Source organism: Pleurodeles waltl, chromosome 6, assembly GCF_031143425.1.
Source record: "Pleurodeles waltl isolate 20211129_DDA chromosome 6, aPleWal1.hap1.20221129, whole genome shotgun sequence".
NCBI lineage: Eukaryota > Metazoa > Chordata > Amphibia > Caudata > Salamandridae > Pleurodeles > Pleurodeles waltl.
In genome coordinates this window covers 1,255,130,578-1,255,150,468 of record NC_090445.1, presented here as the reverse complement: position 1 = coordinate 1,255,150,468, position 19,891 = coordinate 1,255,130,578, and the positions used below count along the sequence as shown (strand labels likewise).

Below are 19,891 nucleotides of genomic sequence, written 5' to 3'. Positions count from 1 at the left end.
CAACACAAGGTCCAGGAATGACTTCAATGCTACCAGCTCTATATCCCCCAGTGTCACAAAAGTCCCTCTAGTAGCACTAGAAGCATGTACAAAGACTGGCCAGTGGACATTCCTGCAGCCTCAACTCTAGGTGTGAATGGCAGAATAGCCTGTGTACCTGCAAAAGATCACTATTCCTAACTGAACTCCTGATAAAAGTAGAACATTGACTGTTGTTCGACGTTTTCGAGGTGATGTACTGGCTGGTTTGTAGATTTTGGAACTTGCTCATTGCTACTGTACCTCCTGTGGTAATTATAAATACAACCCAGTTAAGACTGCTTGTTCTAATCTCCGCCTAAAGTGCAGAAAATTAGTAACTCAGGGAAAAAAACTATTAATTGTCCTCTGGCATATGTTCCAAATCTGCTTAACTATTAAGCCATAATAAATAGGCTAACTTAGCACTTCATAACAAAATGAACTTTTTGTGGGACATTCAAATATTGGGCATTCCAGACTGAAGATAACTTGACTCCAAGTCTCTGAACACTTAATCCTCAAACCCTGAGGAAAAGACTCATGTTTTAAAGAGGCCATGGCAATTCAAGTATAAAACATACAAAAGTTGAGCATATCACCTTTTGAATGTAGGGCCTTATTTTATGGCAGGTGTGGGGCATCAATTTAGGTTTTAGAGTAAACATTGAGCACATTGATTATTCTGCACTTATATAACTAGGATGGGAAAAATTTGATTTACTCCAGTTTTCATTAATGAAAGATCAGAATGCAACATAAACGAACGCTGCATTTTCATCATAGTCAAACTGTACATTGTTTATCCAAGTGCAGTAATGGCTCATGTTGGGTTACCCAACCCAGGAGTCTTCATTTTAGTAGCCTTGGAAATATGAAAAACTCTAGTCATTAAATTGTGATGCCCATATCTCTGCAGAGAGCACACTGCAATACAACGTGTTATAAGAAATTAGGTTGGTAGTTGAGGTGTGACTACCCACTTGAGGTGTGACTACCCACTTCAAGTAACAATCACAATCCTTGATCGGGTGAGTCCTCAAAGTCACTAAATTAAAGTGAGCCCAGCCCCTGCGAGCTATGGCATAGAACAGCCAGGCTTAACTTAGGGCAATGTGTAATGCATTTACTCAGTACCACAACAGTAATAAAGTTAAAATACAACACTATAAAAATCACAAACTGAATTATAAAAACAGTGTCAATTTTAATAAATAAAACAACACCAAACAATAAAAATGTAATACTGGGATCCAGAGATGTGATTTTTAAAGTTTTAAATAAAAATAGCACCATTAAGCACCAACCACTGTCATCTGGTTGTAGTAGACTGGGACCTAGGTGCGATTTGATGCCAACAGCAAAGGAGTGTGAGTCGCATATAGAAGCCAGGTTCAACCAGACTGGAAGTTACCTTGGACTTCTCCTCAAGAATGGAAGTCCAAAATCTTCTATGGGGTAAGGTAGAAGGCTATGACCAAGGAGGGCTCCACGAGGCCAGATAGCCATTGTATGCAGTCCTGTTGAAGCCTTTGCTTTTTTACCATAAAGTTCAGAGCAGGAGAAACTCAAATTTCACTCACAGCAAAGGTCTCTCGATAACTGGATACTTTTGGCGCCTTCACGCTGTCAAGGTTTCTACATTCTCACTCACTGGAGAAACCTAAATCTTAAGCCGAAAGGCAGCACACCTTGAGTGGATCAGATTGGGCAGGTTTGTCGCAGTCCTCCAGAAGTCTTGAAGTTGAAAAACGATTTAAATCCCAGGTTTTCAGGAGTAGTGGAAGTCCAGCTAGACACTGCCATGGGTTTTAGGACCTCAGGAACAACACCTGGGGGTCATGACTCACTAGAGCGAAGGCCAACAGCAGGGTCAATTGTAGATCAAGTTGAAATTGATCAGTTGCAGAAAAGGCCTCTTGTAGCTTGTAGTATGCATCCCTGTAGCCTAAAAAGGAGGTCAGCTTTATGACCCTTTGACTTCTTTGTCCTGGGTATAAGAATGTGGTAACAAACAGCAGGTCCAGTCTTCTTCGTTCTAACAGACAGTGTTACGAAGCGGGTGCCAGGAGACAGCGTTCTCAACAGGGTGCCAGGGGAGCCATATTTATGCCTGGAACTAGCCTGGCACTAGCTTGTGGGTGGTAGTGACTCCTGGCCTCTCCCTAACCAACTCGGTAAAGGTTTGAGCCAACGTTTGCTACAGTTTCTGTCTGTCCTGCTGCAAACAATCCCACAGTGCTCTCTGCCTTAATCCAAAATGGTGAAACCCTTCTCTCCTTGAGCAGAGGCTGTGTGGCCACCCGGGCATGGCCAGGGTAATGAGCAGCCCCTCGTCTGTGGTCACTTCCTATCAGTTATGGGGGCAGCTTCCCTCCCACTGGAACTGGTGCCATTCTGAATGAGGGAACAAAAGAAGGGGACTGTCCAGATGTCATCTGACATCTGCCTGTGATGGGGGGGGTGGGTACCTTTAAACTAAACTAAGTTCCTGGGGACAGATCATATGGTCATCCTGCCACTAAAACACCTCCGATACTCAGGCTTTTGTCTCTGCTCTCGGAGCAGTTTTCACACCTCATCATTGCTTGAAAACTCAAAGGGATGCAGTTGTAGGCTGTTAGAAATGGGGTCTCTGGCTAACAGTGGCTTGCACCCTATCCAAATAGAGACCCTCACTCTAGTATTGATAAGGGAGTCACAAAGCTAAGATAACCCCTGCTCATCCCCTGGAAAGCTTGGCTCAAGTAGTTAGGGTAATCTCAGAGGCAATGGATAAAGTATTTGTACACACACACACACACACAGAGTAACACAGTGAAAACACCACACACGTACTCCACACCAGTTTAGAAAGAAAAGCCAATATTTATCTGTGTAAAACAAGACCAAGATGACAAAAATCCAAAATTCCCAAGTAAAGATACACATTTTTAAAGACTGAATGTAGTATAGCGCTTAGAAACATAGTAGCTCCAACTGGGGCTATCACAGCATCTTGACAGAGTTTTTTCCAATAGTCCGACGCCACTCACGAGAGAGTGCGGGCCGGTCTCTGAGTTGCACGGATCCGGGTACAGTACCTTTAAAAATTATGAAGAAACAAAGACGCTGCACGGAGTTGGGGAGGTGAGGCGTTGCTGAAGCTGGTGCGGTGTCGGTTCCTTACTGCTACCGGGGAGGTGAGGCGCGGGTTCCTTACTGGTAGGGAGGGGAGGTAGGCATTGGCTCCTTACAATTGCAAGGAGGTGATGCGGCATCAGTGACAAGGATGATGAATCCAGCAGGTCAAAATGTGAGGCGCCGACTTTGCAGTGTTGCAACCGCGCCACAGGTGCTGCAGCGGAGTCAGGTGTCACGGACATCCGTGACACTGCACTCAGGACTGACGCTGTGGCCGGACTTCAGAGGCACTGTGGCAATGTCTGGCCTGCGGTAGAGGTCGCAGTTGTTGCACTTAGGGAGGAACACTGCTCTGGTGCAGGCCGCGGAGTCAGAGCAGCACCAGTACTGAAGTTGTTCTGGATGTTAATGCACTACTTTCTTCCTTGTTACACCAGAACTCACTTCCAAGGGCCCAGGAACTTGATTTGGCACCACTTGGCAAGTCAGGACTCTCAGCAAGAGAGCCCTGGCGCTGGCAGGTAAAGTCTTTGATGTCCCTGAGACTTCTTAAGAGGAGGCAAGCTCTGTCCAAGCCCTCGGAGAATCTTTGGAAGCAGGATGTAGAAAGCAAAGTCCAGTCCTTTCTCTTCTAGGACAGAAGCAGCAAGTGGCAGGCTAGCACATCAAAGCAACAGGCAGAGTGGCAGTCCCTCCTACAGCATCCAGCTCTTCCTCCTGGTAGAATGTACTCAGTCCAGAAGGATTCTAAATTTGTGGGGTCACGGGTCCAGTACTTATAGCCACTCCTGTCTTTGAAGTAGGTAAACTTCAAAGAGAAGTATTTCTGGTGCACAAGACCCTGCCTTCACCTGCCCTGGCCATGGACACACTCCAGGGGGTTGGAGACTGCTGTGTGTGAGGAAAGGCACAGCCCCATTCAGGTGCACGTGTTAGTTCCTTCCACCACTCTAGCTCAGGAAGAATCATCAGGAAATGCAGGGCACATCTCTCTCCCTTTGTGTGACTACCTGGAGTGATTTCTCAAACAGCCCAACTTCTATCCTGACCCAGACATGTATTCCACAGACAGGCAGAGGCATGGAATGGTTAAGCAAGAAAATAGCTACTTTCTGAAAGTGGCATTTTCAAACCTACAATTCAAAAGCCAACTTCACCAGAAGTTTATTTTTAAATTGTGAGTTCAGAGACCCCAAACTCCATTTCTCTATCTGCTCCCAATGGGAAATTACACTTGAAAGGCATTTCAAGGCAATCCCCATGTAACCCTATGGGAGAGAAAGGTCTTGCAATGGTGAAAAACAAATTTAGCAGTATTTCACTATCAGGACATGTAAAACACACCAGTACATGTCCCACCTTTTAAATACCCTGCCCATAGGGTTGCTGTGGGCCTATCTGGGGGGTGACTTATGTGTAATAAAAGGGAAGGTTTGCTTGCCAGGTTGAAATGGCAGTTTAAAACTGCTCACACAGGCACTATGATGGCAGGACTGAGATATGTTTGCAGGGCTACTCATGTGGGTGGCACAATCAGTGCTGCAGGCCCATTATTAGCATTTGATTTACAGGCCCTGGGCACATCTGGTGCACTATACTAGGCACTTAGTAGTAAATTGGATATGCCAATCATGGATAAACAAATCACTAATACATTTTAGACAGAGAGCCTATGCACTTTAACACTGGTTAGCAATGGTGAATTGTCCAGAAACCTAAAGCCAACCAAAACAGGTCTGAAAAAAAAAGGAAGAAGAAGGCAAAAAGTTTGGGGATAACCCTGCAAAAAAGGCCATGTCCAACAGAGGCTGATTTGCACATGGCTGGGTCCAAACTGGTTTGGCATGGTGAGCAAAAGAACAATGGATTAAACCCAGATCTGTGACTGGGGGTGAGTGTTTGCATTGTTCGGCACTCCGTCCATCATCCTTTTGTGTTGCTAAAGTTGCCCTAAGTGGGAAGGGTATGCCCAAATGTGGGTCTATTGCTCACTGTGCCACTGGATTCGAGCTAGCCCGGCTGATGAAGGGTGAAACCCTGAAACTGGTCCCAGGATGCTTGCTTCTGGAAGCAGTGAGGACCTGGCTTGGCAGTTCGGGCTGGACTGTTCCCATGAGGGGCAGGGGCAAGACTGATTTGTATATGGCTGGGTCCAAACTGGGGTGGCATGATGAGCAAAAGAACGATGGATTAAACCCAGATCTGTGACTGGGGGTGAGTGTTTGCATTGTTCAGTACTCCGTCCATCATCCTTTTGTGTTGCTGATTCAAACTAGCCTCCTGAGACTTCAAGCAAGTAACTTTCTATATGTTACTTTTCTTAAATACTCATAAACAAATCTGACTTCACCATTACATTGTGCTTCGGAAAAATATTAACAACAGTTGTTACCCTGAGAAATCTGAGTGAATATTTAATGTTGCTTCCCAGTATTTTTCTGTGGGCCAGCCAGCCTTTCTACTGTGCAAATAGCTTTTGGGTGCATATCACTTGAAGACATATTTAACATTAAATGTCTACATGTCCCATTTTTAGACTTTAACATACAATGCACCCTGCCTTGTGTGGTACAAAGTCTACTTGCGGGTGATTTATTACTATTTAAAAGGAATATTTAAACCTGTCAAAGGGGTTTGTTTTGCCAGGTCAATTTGCATTTTTTAGAGTTAAGCGCAAAGCGTTCTGTCCCTGGAGTAATCCCTCTGTGGGCTTTTCACCATGCCCATGTCATGCCTCCCATTGGTTTGGTTGGTTCGTGGGCTTGCCTTTTAAAGTTAGCTTGATTAAATTAGTGAAAGGCATGCATACGTCATGCCTTTTCCTGTGTTTAGCCCACCTCAAGCGTACCAGCCAACTACTGAAAAAAATACCAGGCTCCATGTTTTCGGTATGGTTTCTGGACTACTTTTTCTCTTTAATTTGTAGGCAGCGCAATCTTGCTGGGCAGTAGGCTTGCGCTTTGCATTACATCGACCCTGTTACATGGATATTTGCACTTTTGCCGGTTACGTGGTTAATTGCACTTTTGCCAATACGTTTCACTGCAAGCAAACTTATGTCTCCTTTTGTGTGTCTGCTTTGCGCTCCTGCCGGCCGTCGGCTCGCTTATGTGAAACTGGTTTACTTTTCATTTTCAGTTTATGTGGCAAGAAAAGTCCAGTTAGTTATGTGAAACTGTTCTACTTTTCATTTTCAGTTTATTTGGCAAGTAAAGTCTGGTCAGGAGTTTACAACGCTGATAGCTTTAACTCGAGCAAACGCGAGACCCACTGCATTGCAAATGCTTGTTATACTGTTCCAGCCAAGCCACAATGGTGGGCCTGAACCTATTTTTTGCACTGCCATTGTAGTGTATGGCACAATAGATGCTACAGTCCACTAGTGGCATTTAACGTCCAGGCCCTCCGTACACTTTAAAGCATTTTCTAGGTTCTCATTGGCAGGTTAATATGACAATACAACCATACCTAAAGTGGAAGCACAATTATTTTACTACTGGTTAACAGGGGTAAAGTGTGAAAAGTTCTACAACCAGCAGAAACAGTTTGGACACAAATCTGGGGGCGCAGTACACAAACGATGGTCACTTTCTGCATTTATTGAAATTTTAACCTGTGAAATACATGTTACATGCAGATATCTGCAAACATCAGCTTGAACCACTTGTCAGCAGCCTTGGTGTGATCTGTAATATGATTTAATTACCGATTGCTATGGCATGTTTAAAACACCCGATTTGAAGGTCGGCGTGAGATACAGTTCCCCGATGTGCTATCACTAGGCCACTGACACTTTTAACCCAAGTAATGCATTGTCGGCATTTCATTACAGCAATAACATGAAAAGTTTCCAATCCTATTCACGTGAATATCTAGGAGTGTACAACTTTTGCTATAAGATACTCGACGGTGCTCATTTTATCGACCTTTAAAGTGTGAAATGCTGTCCTAGTAGAATTTAAACCTACAACTGTGAGACTGCTCGCAGATTGTTTAAACAGTTATACTAAATACCTTAACTATTTTTACAGTCTTGAACAGTATCACACAGTGCCTACATTCAAGGTACTGTTTCAGACTGGCCCCATACAAAACTAGTAAACCTTGCACACTTCCCTCTGATCCTGCACCCCGACGCAAAAAGCATGCGCCCATCAGCTTTATCCTTACCTCACGGAGATCCTGCATTCGCGATGGTTAAATAGAGTTTCTGCTCTCATCTCATGCTTTTCCTCCTTCCCCTCAGGTTGTTTTCCCACAGAGAGCGCAGCTGTGAGCATAGAGGCGGAGGTGGGCAGAGACACGGGCCTGGGGGATGGTTACAGGGAAGCAAATGAAAAGAGCCTTAATTTAAAACTATTTGCAATCCCTCGAGAACTTGGGGGAGGGTCGGCAGAGAATGAAGCCCTCTTGCTGTCTTTGTTGATTTGATCTGGTCTTCTGGGGGTGGGGCTGGGGTCTCACTGCAGCCTTCTGAATGTGAATGCTTGCTCTAAGTTTACACCACCTCCCTCTGTTTTAAGTGTCGATGGTATGCTCTGGTTGCGCGGTACTGTGTTTTTTTTGCTTAATACTACTAGCTTTCAGTTCATCTCGAGACTGGATATGGGATTTGATGTGCAGTTGAGAAGCACATTAGTATGACGTATTCGCCATGTGTTCTCAGTCTAATTTCCCCGCTACTCCTCTCTTCTTAATTCGTTGCTTATCTATCAGTTATGACAGGTAGGCTACGCGTGCGACTGACAAATACTTCTTCCTCTGTCCTTTAAGCCCACTCAGCAGAACGTGCTAGTATAACAATGGCGCAGCTCCGAGCCCTGTAAATACTGGCGTTTTAATGATCCTGATTTATCCGAATCATTTTGCCTCCGGAGAGATTAAAACTTCTGAATAGACCTTATTCAAGTACGTGAAATGTATGTTACACATAGTTCCCACCAGTATGGTGGCTCACACAGGCCCGTATTTATACTCCGTTTGCGCCGAATTTGCGTCGTTTTTTTCGACGCAAATTCGACGCTAAACTAACGCCAACTAACGCCATATTTATACTATGGCGTTAGAGGCGTCTAGCGCCAAAGTTCCCGGAATGTGCGTCATTTTTTAGCGTGAACCCCTTCCTTGCGTTAATGATATGCAAGGGAGGCGTTCCCGTCTTAAAAAATGACTCCCAGGCCTTTACGTGGTATTTATACTCCCGGGCAAAAGAGACGCCCGGGAGTGGGCGTGGCTAAAAACGGCGCATTTGCGCCGCTTTTTAACGCCTGGGTCAGGCATGGCGTTAAGGGACAAGTGGGCTCAAAATGAGCCCAGAGTGCCCTCCCCTGCCCCCAGGGACCCCCCCTGCCACCCTTGGCCACCCCAGGAGGACACCCAAGGACGGAGGGACCCATCCCATGGACATTAAGGTAAGTTCAGGTAAGTATTTTTTTTTTTTTTTTTTGTGGCATAGGGGGGCCTGATTTGTGCCCCCCTACATGCCACTATGCCCAATGACCATGCCCAGGGGACAGAAGTCCCCTGGGCATGGCCATTGGGCAAGGGGGCATGACTCCTATCTTTACAATGATAGGAGTCATGTTGATGGGGGATGGGCGTCGAAAAAAAATGGCGCAAGTCGGGTTACGACGATTTTTTCGACGTAACCTGACTTGCCCCATTTTAAGACGCCCATATGCCATTTTCCCCCTACGCCGGCGCTGTCTGGTCTACGTGGTTTTTTCCCACGCAAACCAGGCAGCGCCGGTCTGATTGCGCCGTCTAACGCCATTCCATAAATACGGCGCCCGCATGGCGCTTCAGAATGGCGTTAGACGGCGCAAAATTTTTTGACGCTAAACTGCGTTAGCGCAGTTTAGCGTCAAAAAGTATAAATATGGGCCTGAGCATCTGACTACTGTGTTCGTGTACTTGGACCTTCACAAAATGGCAAACTGAATAAGTACCACACTTATGTATTCTAAAATATTCTAGAACAAGTTTGCAGACTTCATGAGAATTCAGTTTTTGAAGCAATGGAGATTAGCTTGTGCAACTTTTGTGAGTATGACATGGGTCAGTGCCATCGGTGATCCAACATGTGGCTGGAGTCAAATCGTCTCTTGGTTTAAGTACATTTTTATTTCCATTTTATAATAGCAACCTTTATAACTTTCCTTTCAATCGCCAGCCGTTAAGCCCCTTCACTCTGACCCTCCCTCACCCTGGCCACCCCTTTCCTGTCAATCTCTTTCTCAAGTATTTTTGGATTAATCGCTGATTCTTGTATGAATCATAGATGAGAAGTTAATTTGTACCTTGTTACTTGATCTTTTTATAGTATAGCTCTAGCTTAGATTTCCCCAGTATATTTGGTGATCACAGCCTCTTGGGCCATGGCAATTGTTTGACATCCCTCCCAAAATAATCCAAAAGAGGGTCCCATTTTTTTTTAAATCTCGACTTTGACTTTGATGCATTTAGACAGCGTTTGTAACCCCAGTACCTACCAAAGTGTATCCACCCACCACCACGATGGTGGGTTGGCACTCCCCAATCTTAGGCTGTTTTACTGAACATCCCAGCTACAAGCGAATAATGAAAGACTGCATTCTCGACGCAACAAGAACCTGCTTTGAACTGACAAAAAGGCCCTGGATCCTAAGGTCTATCTGAGCCTCTTGTACGGGACTGGAATGTTGACACGGCTGCCACTCCCAAAGCCACAGAAGTGAAGGTCTGGCAGAAGGCAAAAGTAGCAGTGGGTTGAAAGGGGAGATTGACACTTGAGACGCCACTGGTCGACTGAAGCATTGGAAGATCTGCAATTGATTAGCAGCCACAAGCAATGGGACATCTAAAAAATTGGCGACATATGGCATGATGGGAGGTTGATGACCTTTTCAGACCTGCAGAGGCAATACAAACTTAGATGGCACTAGTGCTAGTTCCTTAGTTGCGTACATGCAGGTGGCCCACAGACTGGGAAACCATGCAAACAAACTACTAGACATTTGTGGATGAAACACCTTTAGAAATAAGAGTGCTGAAGACCCCCTTACACAGACATGCTATATCTCTTATCTACTCTACACTGCTAAACAACAGCCTTCCACCCCTTACAGCGTTAAAGGACAAATGGGAACAGGGAATAGGCAGGCTGGAGGATGATGCATGGGAGAGGCGTGTGGCTATCGTCGGGAGGTGGCCATAAGGGCAGCGTTCAAGTTGGTACAACTGAAAATTCTACATAGGGCATACTACACTGGACCACGGCTGTTGAAAATGGGGAGAGCGTAAGACGACTGATGCCTCTGGGGATTTGGAGGACAAGACACACTATTTCACACACTGTGAGTCTGAATGAAAATACAGGAATACTGGGAAAAGATCTGCAAGAGGCTAGTACCGATCGTTGAACTAGACATGGAAATGGTGATCTTGGGTATATGGGGTGAACAGATCTTGGAAAAATTCATGCACCTGTTTTGTAACATGGACCTGAAGGTGTCCAGACATGATATAGTGTATACTGGGCGCATCAAAAACACCAGCAGTGGTGGAATGGGATTCTGGCCTTAACTGGTGCATGAAACATGAAGAACTAGTATACAAGGCCGCAGGCTGGCCGTGTAAATTCGGCAAAGTGTGAGGTCCCTGGAGGAATGCAGAGGACGACATGGAGTTAAACTAGCACACTTGAGGGAGCAGCTAGTAGCAAAAAAAAGCCGACGGATGCCCTGTGGCTGAAAAGTGAACAGGGTGTAGTGAGAATGGGAGGAGAAAGGCAAATGGGGACCCTATGTATGTTATGTGACACTAATCGTGGGACGAACATATACAGGTGAAAATCCTATCATAATGTTGGGCCTCAGACTAAAGTTTACTGTTAGTTAATAATGTCAAGGCTTATCGGTTTGAAATAAATAAACAGATTTATAAAAAAAGTTTGTCCCGCCACCTGTTTTCAGTGGTTCCTATGAACTAGCCCCACAGAGTTGCAAAATAGTCTGTTTTGCTGCTAGAAAGAAGCAAATCAAGATGAGTTGTCAATTTCTCCCTTGTAAGGTATATATTTTGGTCGACATCCTAACTAAAATTATCACTTCCAGGCAACCTGCCAGCCCAGAGCCTGTAATCTCTTCAATTGCTGGTAGCACATTCTTCAAAAAAGTCTTCACATGGGGACAAGAACAGAAATATGTGCGAAGGGCCTCCTTTTCTCCACAACCCCTCCAGTATTCCTCTCCTGGTGTCCCATCATTGCAAGCATTGCAGGGGTGTAGTGCCATCAGTATAGTAGTTTCATCATTGTATCCCCTGGCTTGTGTGGCAAAATTGTTTATTCTGATGAGGATGTAATTTAACCATTTTTTCATCTAAAGACATATGTAACTTTTTGAAATGTGAGTTTTCCTCCCTTGCCCATTGTATTGAGTAGCTGAGCTATGCAAGAGCTGTTATGTTTTTACATCTTATTTCAGTAGGCTTTTCTCTAAAGGAGTGAGGTCTTTAGCCCCCCTCTGTATGATAAAGGGGTTCAAGAGCCAGTGTCTGAGCTGACCACACACAAACAGTGTTCTGTTTTTCTTACCCAAAATTCACTTTTCAAGTGCTTGAATTATTTCTGTACCCCTAATTCATCCATCATAGGTTTGTACCCCCCACTCTTGCCATTACCAAAGGCCAACTTATCTAGGCCTGATATCAAGTCATTATTTCACCACAGTGGTTGAAATATGAGGAAAACTGTTGGAAATTAGGCTGTTAGTTGTGTGGCATTACAAGTAACAGATCCACATGTCCTTAGTGGTAAACAAACACCCCATTGTAGCTCTTGACTCTCACAAGGTAGTGAAGTGGAGCAGTCTAAGGCCTACTCAAGGGAGATGGTGTGGGCTGGTAATCACTAATCACTGGCACACAGTAAAAACACTCAATAAATGATTGTCCAGTCAGTATTTTGTCTTTAGAAAGAGAAGTACATTTATTGTGCGTGCACTAGTATATACTATGCACTCATTCAGAAATATATACATTGGTAGTTGGAACATACCATAGCTGATGTTGTGTATTCAAAGGTGACCTCTTAGAAAGATCACCCAAACACATCAAGAAACAGTTCTTTTGGAATAAACACATTAATGTTGCATAAGTATTTGTCATTATTGTGATAATGTTGTACCAATAAAACATGTACAATCATTATGAGAACCCAATAAAACATTTATCAGGAATAAACCTTGTGTTTGATATTCTTTCAGGTATTTATCCTCAAACTGTAATTTTAAAGACAGCCCTTGGAGAGCATTACCATGAAAAACCATTGCATCACAGCCATACCCTCAGTGTAACAACATGAACATTATATTTGTGTATTTTCAAGCCTTCCAGAATGTTACCATACATATACAAGGCTCCTAGAGAACAAAACACTCCCAGCTGTAGAGCAAAAACTCCAGCAATGGGAGGGCTTGAAAATGCTTTGAAAACCAGTAAAGGTGATAATTTTGGCGTCCCCCTAACTTAGGGTGAGGAACTAGAGAGTACCATTGGAAGGAAGGCTGCATTGTGCTGATTAATTTGGTGGTGGTCCCTGTAGGAAAGTACCATCTTGCCTGGCATGTTACCCCCATTTTTACTTTTGTGTCTGTTTGTTTTTGCCTGTGTCACTGGGATCCTGCTAGCCAGGGCCCCAGAGCTCATAGTTTGTGGCCTATATGTGTTCCTTGTGTGCTGCCTAACTATCACTGAGGCTCTGCTAACCAGAACCTCAGTGTTTATGCTCTCTCTGCTTTTAAAATTGTCACTGCAGGCTAGTGACCATTTTCACCAATTTTGATTGGCACACTCGAACACCCTTATAATTCCCTGGTATATGGTACCCAAGTACCCAGGGTATTGGGGTTCCAGGAGATCCCTATGGGCTGCAGCATTTCTTTTGCCATCCATAGGGAGCTCAGACTATTCTTACACAGGACTGCCACTGCAGCCTGAGTGAAATAACGTCAACGTTATTTCACAGCCATTTTACACTGCACTTAAGTAACTTATAAGTCACCTTTATGTCCAACCCTCACATGCTGAAGGTTAGGTGCAAAGTTACTAAGTGTGAGGGCACCCTGGCACTAGCCAAGGTGCCCCCACATTGTTCAGGGCAATTTCCCCAGACTTTGTGAGTGCGGGGACACCATTACACGCGTGCACTACATATAGGTCAAAACCTATATGTAGCTTCACAATGGTAACTCCAGACATGGCCATGTAACATGTCTAAGATCATGGAATTGTCCCCCCAAGTCAAATCTGGTATTTAGGTGCCAATCCCATGCATCACCGGGGCTCCAGCATGGACCCCGGGTACTGCCAAACTAGCTCTCTGGGGTTTTCTCTGAACTACCACTGCTGCCAACCCTCAGACAGGTTTCTGCCCTTCTTGGGTCTGGGCAGCCCAGTCCCAGGAAGGCAGAACAAAGGATTTCCTCTGAGAGAGGGTGTTACACCCTCTCCCTTTGGAAATAGGTGTTAAGAGCCTGAGAGGAGTAACCTCTCCTGGCCTCTGGGAATACTTCGAAGGGCAGAGATGGTGCCCTCCTTGCATAAACCAGCCTACACCGTTCAGGGAGCACCCAGCTCCTGCTCTTGTGCAAAACTGGACAAAGGAAAGGAGAGTGACCACTCCCATGTCCATCACCACCCCAGGGGTGGTGCCCATAGATCCTCCGGAGTGTCCCAGACCTCTGCCATCTTGAATGCAGAGGTGTGAGGGCACAATGGAGACCTTTGAGTGGCTAGTGCCAGCAGGTGACGTCAGAGACCCCTCCTGATAGGCTCTTACCTGGTTAGGTAGCCAATCCTCCTCTGAGGGCTATTTAGCGTCTCTCCTGAAGGTTCCTCTTCAGATAACGAATGCACAAGCTCACCAGAGTTCCTCTGCATCTCCCTCTTCGACTGCTGCCAAGGATCGACCGCTGGCTGCTCCAGGACGCCTGCAAAACTGCAACAAAGTAGCAAGACAACTACCAGCAACATTATAGCGCCTAATCCTGCCGGCTTTCTCGACTGTTTCCTGGTGGTGTATGCTCGGAGTGCTGTCTGCCTTCACCCTGCACTGGAAGCCAAGAGGAAATCTCCCGTGGGTCGACAGAATCTTACCTCTGCTAATGCAGGCACCAAACTTCTGCATCACCGGTCCTCTGGGTCCCCTCTCATCTTGACGAGCGTGGTCCCTGAAACACAGGAGCTGAATACAAGTGACCACGACAGTTCAGTGGTCCTTCTGTCCAAATTTGGTGGAGGCAAGCCATTGCCTCCCCTCGCCAGACAGTAATCCTATGTACTGCGTGATCTGCAGCTGCTAGGGCTTCTGTGCACTTTTGCAAGGATTCCTTCGTGCATAGCACAGCCCAGGTCCCCAGCACTCCGTCCTGCATTGCTCAACTCGCTGAGTTGAACACCGACTTCGTGTGACCCTCTTTTGTTGTGTTGAGATGACCGCCGTGCACAGATGTCTTGAACACCTGTTCAAGTGCTTCTGCGGGTGCTGCCTGCTTCTGCGTGGGCTCCCTCTGTTGCTGAATACCCCCTCTGTTTCCTCCTCCAAGGGGCGACCTCCTGGTCCTTCCTGGGCCCTGGCAGCACCCAAAATCTTCAACCATGACTCTTGCAGCTAGCAAGGCTTGTCTGCGGTATTTCTGCGTGGAAACAACTGTGCATCCTCCAGCACACCGTGGGCCATCTTCTGACCAAAGGAGAAGTTCCTAGCACCTTCCGTTGTTGCAGAATCTTCAGCTTCTTCCACCCGGAGGCAGCCCTTTCGCACCTACATCCGGGGTTTAGTGGACTCCTGCCCCCCCCGGACGCTTGCGTGTCTCTTGGCCTTGGTCCCCTTCCTTTGCAGGTCCTCAGGTCCAGGAATCCGTCTTCAGTGCTTTGCAGTCGGTTGTTGCCTTTGCAGAATCCCCTATCTCAACTTTACTGTCTTTCTGGGGTAGTAGGGTAACTTTACTCATACTTTTCAGGGTCTTGTGGTGGGGTATCTTGGCACCCTTAGTGTTTTCTTACATTCCCAGTGACCCTCTCCACACACTACACTAGGCCTGGGGTCCATTCGTGGTTCGTATTCCACTTTTGGAGTATATGGTTTGTGTTTCCCCTGAGCCTATTGTCTCCTATTGCATTCTATTGTGTTCTACAGTGTTTGCACTACTTTTCTTTTACTTACCTGATTTTGGTTTGTGTGTATATTTTGTATATTTTACTTACCTCCTAAGGGAGTATATCCTCAGTGGTATTTTTGGCACATTGTCACTAAAATAAAGTACCTTGTGATTCTTAAGGTATAGTGCTATATCATATAAGTGGTATAGTAGGAGCTTTGCATGTCTCCTAGTTCAGCCTAAGCTGCTCTGCTATAGCTACCTCTATCAGCCTAAGCTGCTAGAACACTACTAATCTACTAATAAGGGATAACTGGACCTGGTACAAGGCGTAAGCACCATCAGGTACCCACTATAAGCCAGGCCAGCCTCCTACAGTCCCATCATCCTGGGACCCCCACAAGCAATGATATGGGTGAAAATACATTTTAAATAAGAGGCCCTGCAAAGCATTATGGGATGCGTTTTCCAAAAAGCAGTGAACGTTAGAACGGCAACTCTCCTGCTATGCTGGGGAGAGCAGCGTCATTTTACCTTCGGTGTTTTTGCTTTGTGAAAACAGCCTTGCGCCGTGGTTTCTTTTTGGGTGGGGTTGCCAGCACACCAGTTTCTGTCCTTGGTGGAAGACAGCTCAAAGAGCCAACCCTAGGTGCCATCGCCAGTTCCCCGCGCCTGTGGAAGCCGCCAGCCTGCATTTAGGTCTGCCCTCTCCAGCAGGCAGGCCTGCATCCTTTGTGGCTGCCTCCCATTCCATTAGGCACGGGTAAAGTGGACTATGTAGGGTGCTACGGAGGCACTCTCCCATCCTCATCCTCCATAACAGGGCCCAGGAATTGGTGTCCTGGGCCCATCCCACCTTTTGTTGGGGAGCGCAGCAGTGCTCCTCCCATAGGTGAAACTCATGGGAAGTGCAATAGCACTTCCCCGCATTACTGCAGGACTGGGGGGTGGGATCCCTGCCCCGAATCAGAAATTGCCCTGGTGATGGGGTCCCTGGGAATAGTAAGAGAATGGGGAGGGGGCCCCATGCACGCCCTCTCCACCAACCTGATGAACCCCAGCTTCTTGCCACCGTTCCTCAGGCCCTGTGGGAAATTATTGGTACAGGAGCAGAGCCCCACACACTCTGAGGGAGTTAAAATAGTTCAAAGATCACCAAACTTAAGAATGCCATAACTTGGTCCCTGTTGGGATGATTTTGGCAATCCTGGGCACATTTTACTCCTTGTAGCGAGCTCTACCCACCAGGGTAGCAAAACCCTCCTCAGCTCCAATGCACTGCAGTCCTCAAAAAGCTGGTCCTCCCGGCTCCCTGCGCCAGTTCTCCTTTGATGCTTAGTTGCACGTTTTTTGCTGTACTCCAGACTCAGGGAAGACAAAATGAAAGAAATGCCAACAGTGCAGCATTCTTAGTCTGAGTAATGAATTTATTAAGGGACTTCTCAAGGTTCGTACAGGGTAAGTTTATGTCACATGCAGCAGCACAAGTACACTTCTGAAAATAATAACAGCAGTAGAATAATAATGATCATAGAAACAAACAAAGAAAATATGCTACTTCAACCATGGATAATATATGTCTCTATATAGTGATTATATATTCATGCAAAACGCAAAGCTTAAAATAAAAATTAAGAATGCATCACCAAGGGGCTTGACAGTGACATCATCTCTTTGCCAGCTTCAAATCGTGAACCCAAACAACTGCAAAAAGAGAGAACTACCCACAATGGGATCCGAGCAAGGTGCCCCCTCCTGGAAATGAGTTCTGTCTAACCCCGGTTGTCAAGCTTCCCTCTACTATACTTTATACAAGCCAGAGAGGAATATTCTAGAAACTCCCCCCTCCCATCAAGTAAGTTGTTGTTCAAACGCTGGCTATACCAGGTCAGTGTGAAATAGCACGGTTAGAGATTAGCCACATCCCAAGACCGTACTGTTCCCTACTGTACATTCTCTGGTACATCTTTATCTCTCCCTCACTCCTCTATGTTAAATTCCTGCCTTGGTGAGAAAGAGAGCGAGAGGAGAGAAAAACATGTTGCATAAGTTGTGCGCAGAAAAATACCTGCACCACCAATATGACGGTGTTTGAAGCTAAGCCAAGCACAAAATGGAGTTAGTGGTCAAGATGGAGCTGGGGGGTAAAATACAACTAGCAATACACGCCACCTTTTGACCACTGACTCTCCTAACATACGGGTTCAAAAATAACTCTTTTTGGTAAAAACATTGCAAGCAAATTAGGTATGCATTGTACACAGCAACACAACATTATACCTATAGAAATTACCACGAATGTCCCACCCAAAACAGTGCGTAATTGTCCAAAATCGGGCAACCACTTGAACAACCAGTCCCACCACCCTTTGCCTATATCTTGTTTTACTCCTTTCACTAGTTCGTGTAAGCTGTCAATATGGGACTGGATGGATTTAGAATGATCTGACAAATTAAAACAGCACATGCCCTCAAATTCAGAGCAACCGTATTCATGCTTTAGCAGTAAATAGTCAGTAGCAGCTCTGTTTTGCAATGCAGCTTTTCTAGTAACACGAATATTTAGTAAAAAGTCTGATGAAGCAATGGAAGTATGATTAATATTCTTAACTATTAAGCATGCCAACTTATTGATCATTCGACTATTATAAACGGCTAATCCGGGAATGCCTACAATAGAGAGACTCAAGCTTATATGTTCTGACTTAGTTAATAATTGCATTTCAGAACCACAGTCTTCACTTAATTGAATAGCTTCCCTTGGATAAGGAGTATGTACAGAACGAAATGGAAACACCATGAGTCCTAATCGTGTAAAGGTACACGGTCCACCAGTTATATTAGCAGGAATGTAGGTGAAAGTGATATTTCCACTCAAACCACCAGCCCACTGGTAATTTAACATGCTTGATGTGACTGGTAGCAGTCACCATGTGAAGACAAGACATTAAATTATCCTTCCGTCTGCAATGTTTATCTGTTTGGTAATGGCAGAGGATTTTTTGTTCCCACGGTCTCTCTTGAGGAGAGCCCATTGATGTGAATTACAGGTCAAATTAAAACATCACCGGAGCTGATGTTCTAGGTAATTAGTTGCGTGTGGTTGTCTCACTTTTCATCTGTTGTTTCTTGGCAAAACCTACAATACTCGTAGGGTGGAAAACGGGATAACATGTCATTCTGTTGCACATTTCTATCCTCATTGGTGACATTGAAGATATCCATTAGAATTTTAGGGACAGCCACAAGGCATGTGGAAATGACATCCACTGTGCTCTGTATGGAGGACGTGCAGAAATCCGATCTGTTGAGTACAACACGTGCCAGGTGAGTCCACACATTTTCAGTCAAGTGTAGTAAAGGTGTCCCTCAATGTGGATGATCAGTCATTTCAGAGTTGGGGTTCTTTGGTCCCTCTTGACCCCACACACACACACCTGAAAGTGGACCACAGAGCAAAGTCAGTGCACAGACACCTCCCAGTATTATCTGGAAAAGAGGCAAGTATGATAATTCTTGCAAATAACATTTGTCAGCTGGTACATACTCCCATTTTCTCACCCAGGCTTCATAACCAGGAGGATATTGTCCTTCCCCCGGCAATGATTTCTGCAGGTTCAGGAGAACAATTTGGGGATTCTACCCACACCTTAGCACCAGAATTTTTGTCAGTTGAACCAAAACCTCCCTCTCCACGCACTGTAAGAAGGGCTGGGGGAGTCCCTTTTTTCAGTGTTCCTCCATACACAGGAATAATTACAATCTGAGCAATTCTCTCTCCAGACTGTATTATCAAGTCAGTATCCCCACTATGCAAGGGAATGGTTTTGATTTCTCCTTGATAGTCAGCATTGATCACTCCCCCCAAAACCTGAATACCTTTGAGTGCCAACCCAGATCTGGGAGCAATCAATCCAAAATGCTCTTGGGGAATCTGCATTCTCACACCGGTTTCACAGTGTGCCATGTCTCTTGGTTTCAAGGCGTAAGCTTTTAAAGCATGTACGTCAGGAGCTGCAGATTCTAGTGTGGCTCTGTAAGGAGCTAGGGCTTCTTGTTTTATTTCCCAATACATGATGGTGTTGGTTGCTACATGAGGTTTTATTTGTAAAGCTGGGGTTAACACCTTCATTAAAGGAGTCTCAGCATTTGTTAGTGGTCTGTTATTCAAAGTTTGGAGGGCTTCATTTAAATGCTCTATCCAGTTTTTCAAAGTTCCATCTGCCACTTTTCGTAATTGGGCTTTCAGCAAACCGTTCATTCTCTCAGTCAGCCCTGAGGCTTGTGGATAATATGGAATGTGATAAATCCATTCAATGTTGTGCCGTACACAGTAATCTTGTACCAATCTTCCTTTGAAGTGTGACTCATTGTCACTCTGGACCTTGAGTGGGACTCCATAATATAACATTAACAGGTCCAGAGTTTTAATGGTATTGTACTGAGTAGCACGTTTACAGGGGACAGCAATCAGGTAACCAGAATAGGTGTCTACTACTATGCAAGCGTATTGACACCCGCGAATAATCAGTAGTGGCCCAATGTAATCAATTTGCCATATCTGTCCTGCTAACTTCCCTCTTCCTAACTGACCTTTGACAATTTGCGGG

At 45.3% G+C, this 19,891-nt stretch overlaps 2 protein-coding genes across 3 annotated transcripts in view; one reads left to right on the top strand and one right to left on the bottom strand.

The window, feature by feature from the left end:
* C6H10orf105 (chromosome 6 C10orf105 homolog) overlaps positions 1-19,891 on the bottom strand; it is a 193,043-nt gene that overhangs the window by 75,188 nt on the left and 97,964 nt on the right. Inside the window, exon 1 of one of the 2 annotated variants that reach the window (XM_069240564.1) lies at positions 7,312-7,496. The exons of the other annotated variant lie outside the window; for it this stretch is intronic. The gene's annotated coding sequence lies outside the window, so the exon portion shown is untranslated. Of the gene's footprint in view, positions 1-7,311; positions 7,497-19,891 lie in introns of those variants that run through there. 2 annotated transcript variants of the gene reach the window in all.
* The window catches only part of LOC138301758 (cadherin-23-like), a 1,629,754-nt gene that overhangs the window by 1,582,235 nt on the left and 27,628 nt on the right, over positions 1-19,891 (top strand). The window lies entirely within an intron of this gene.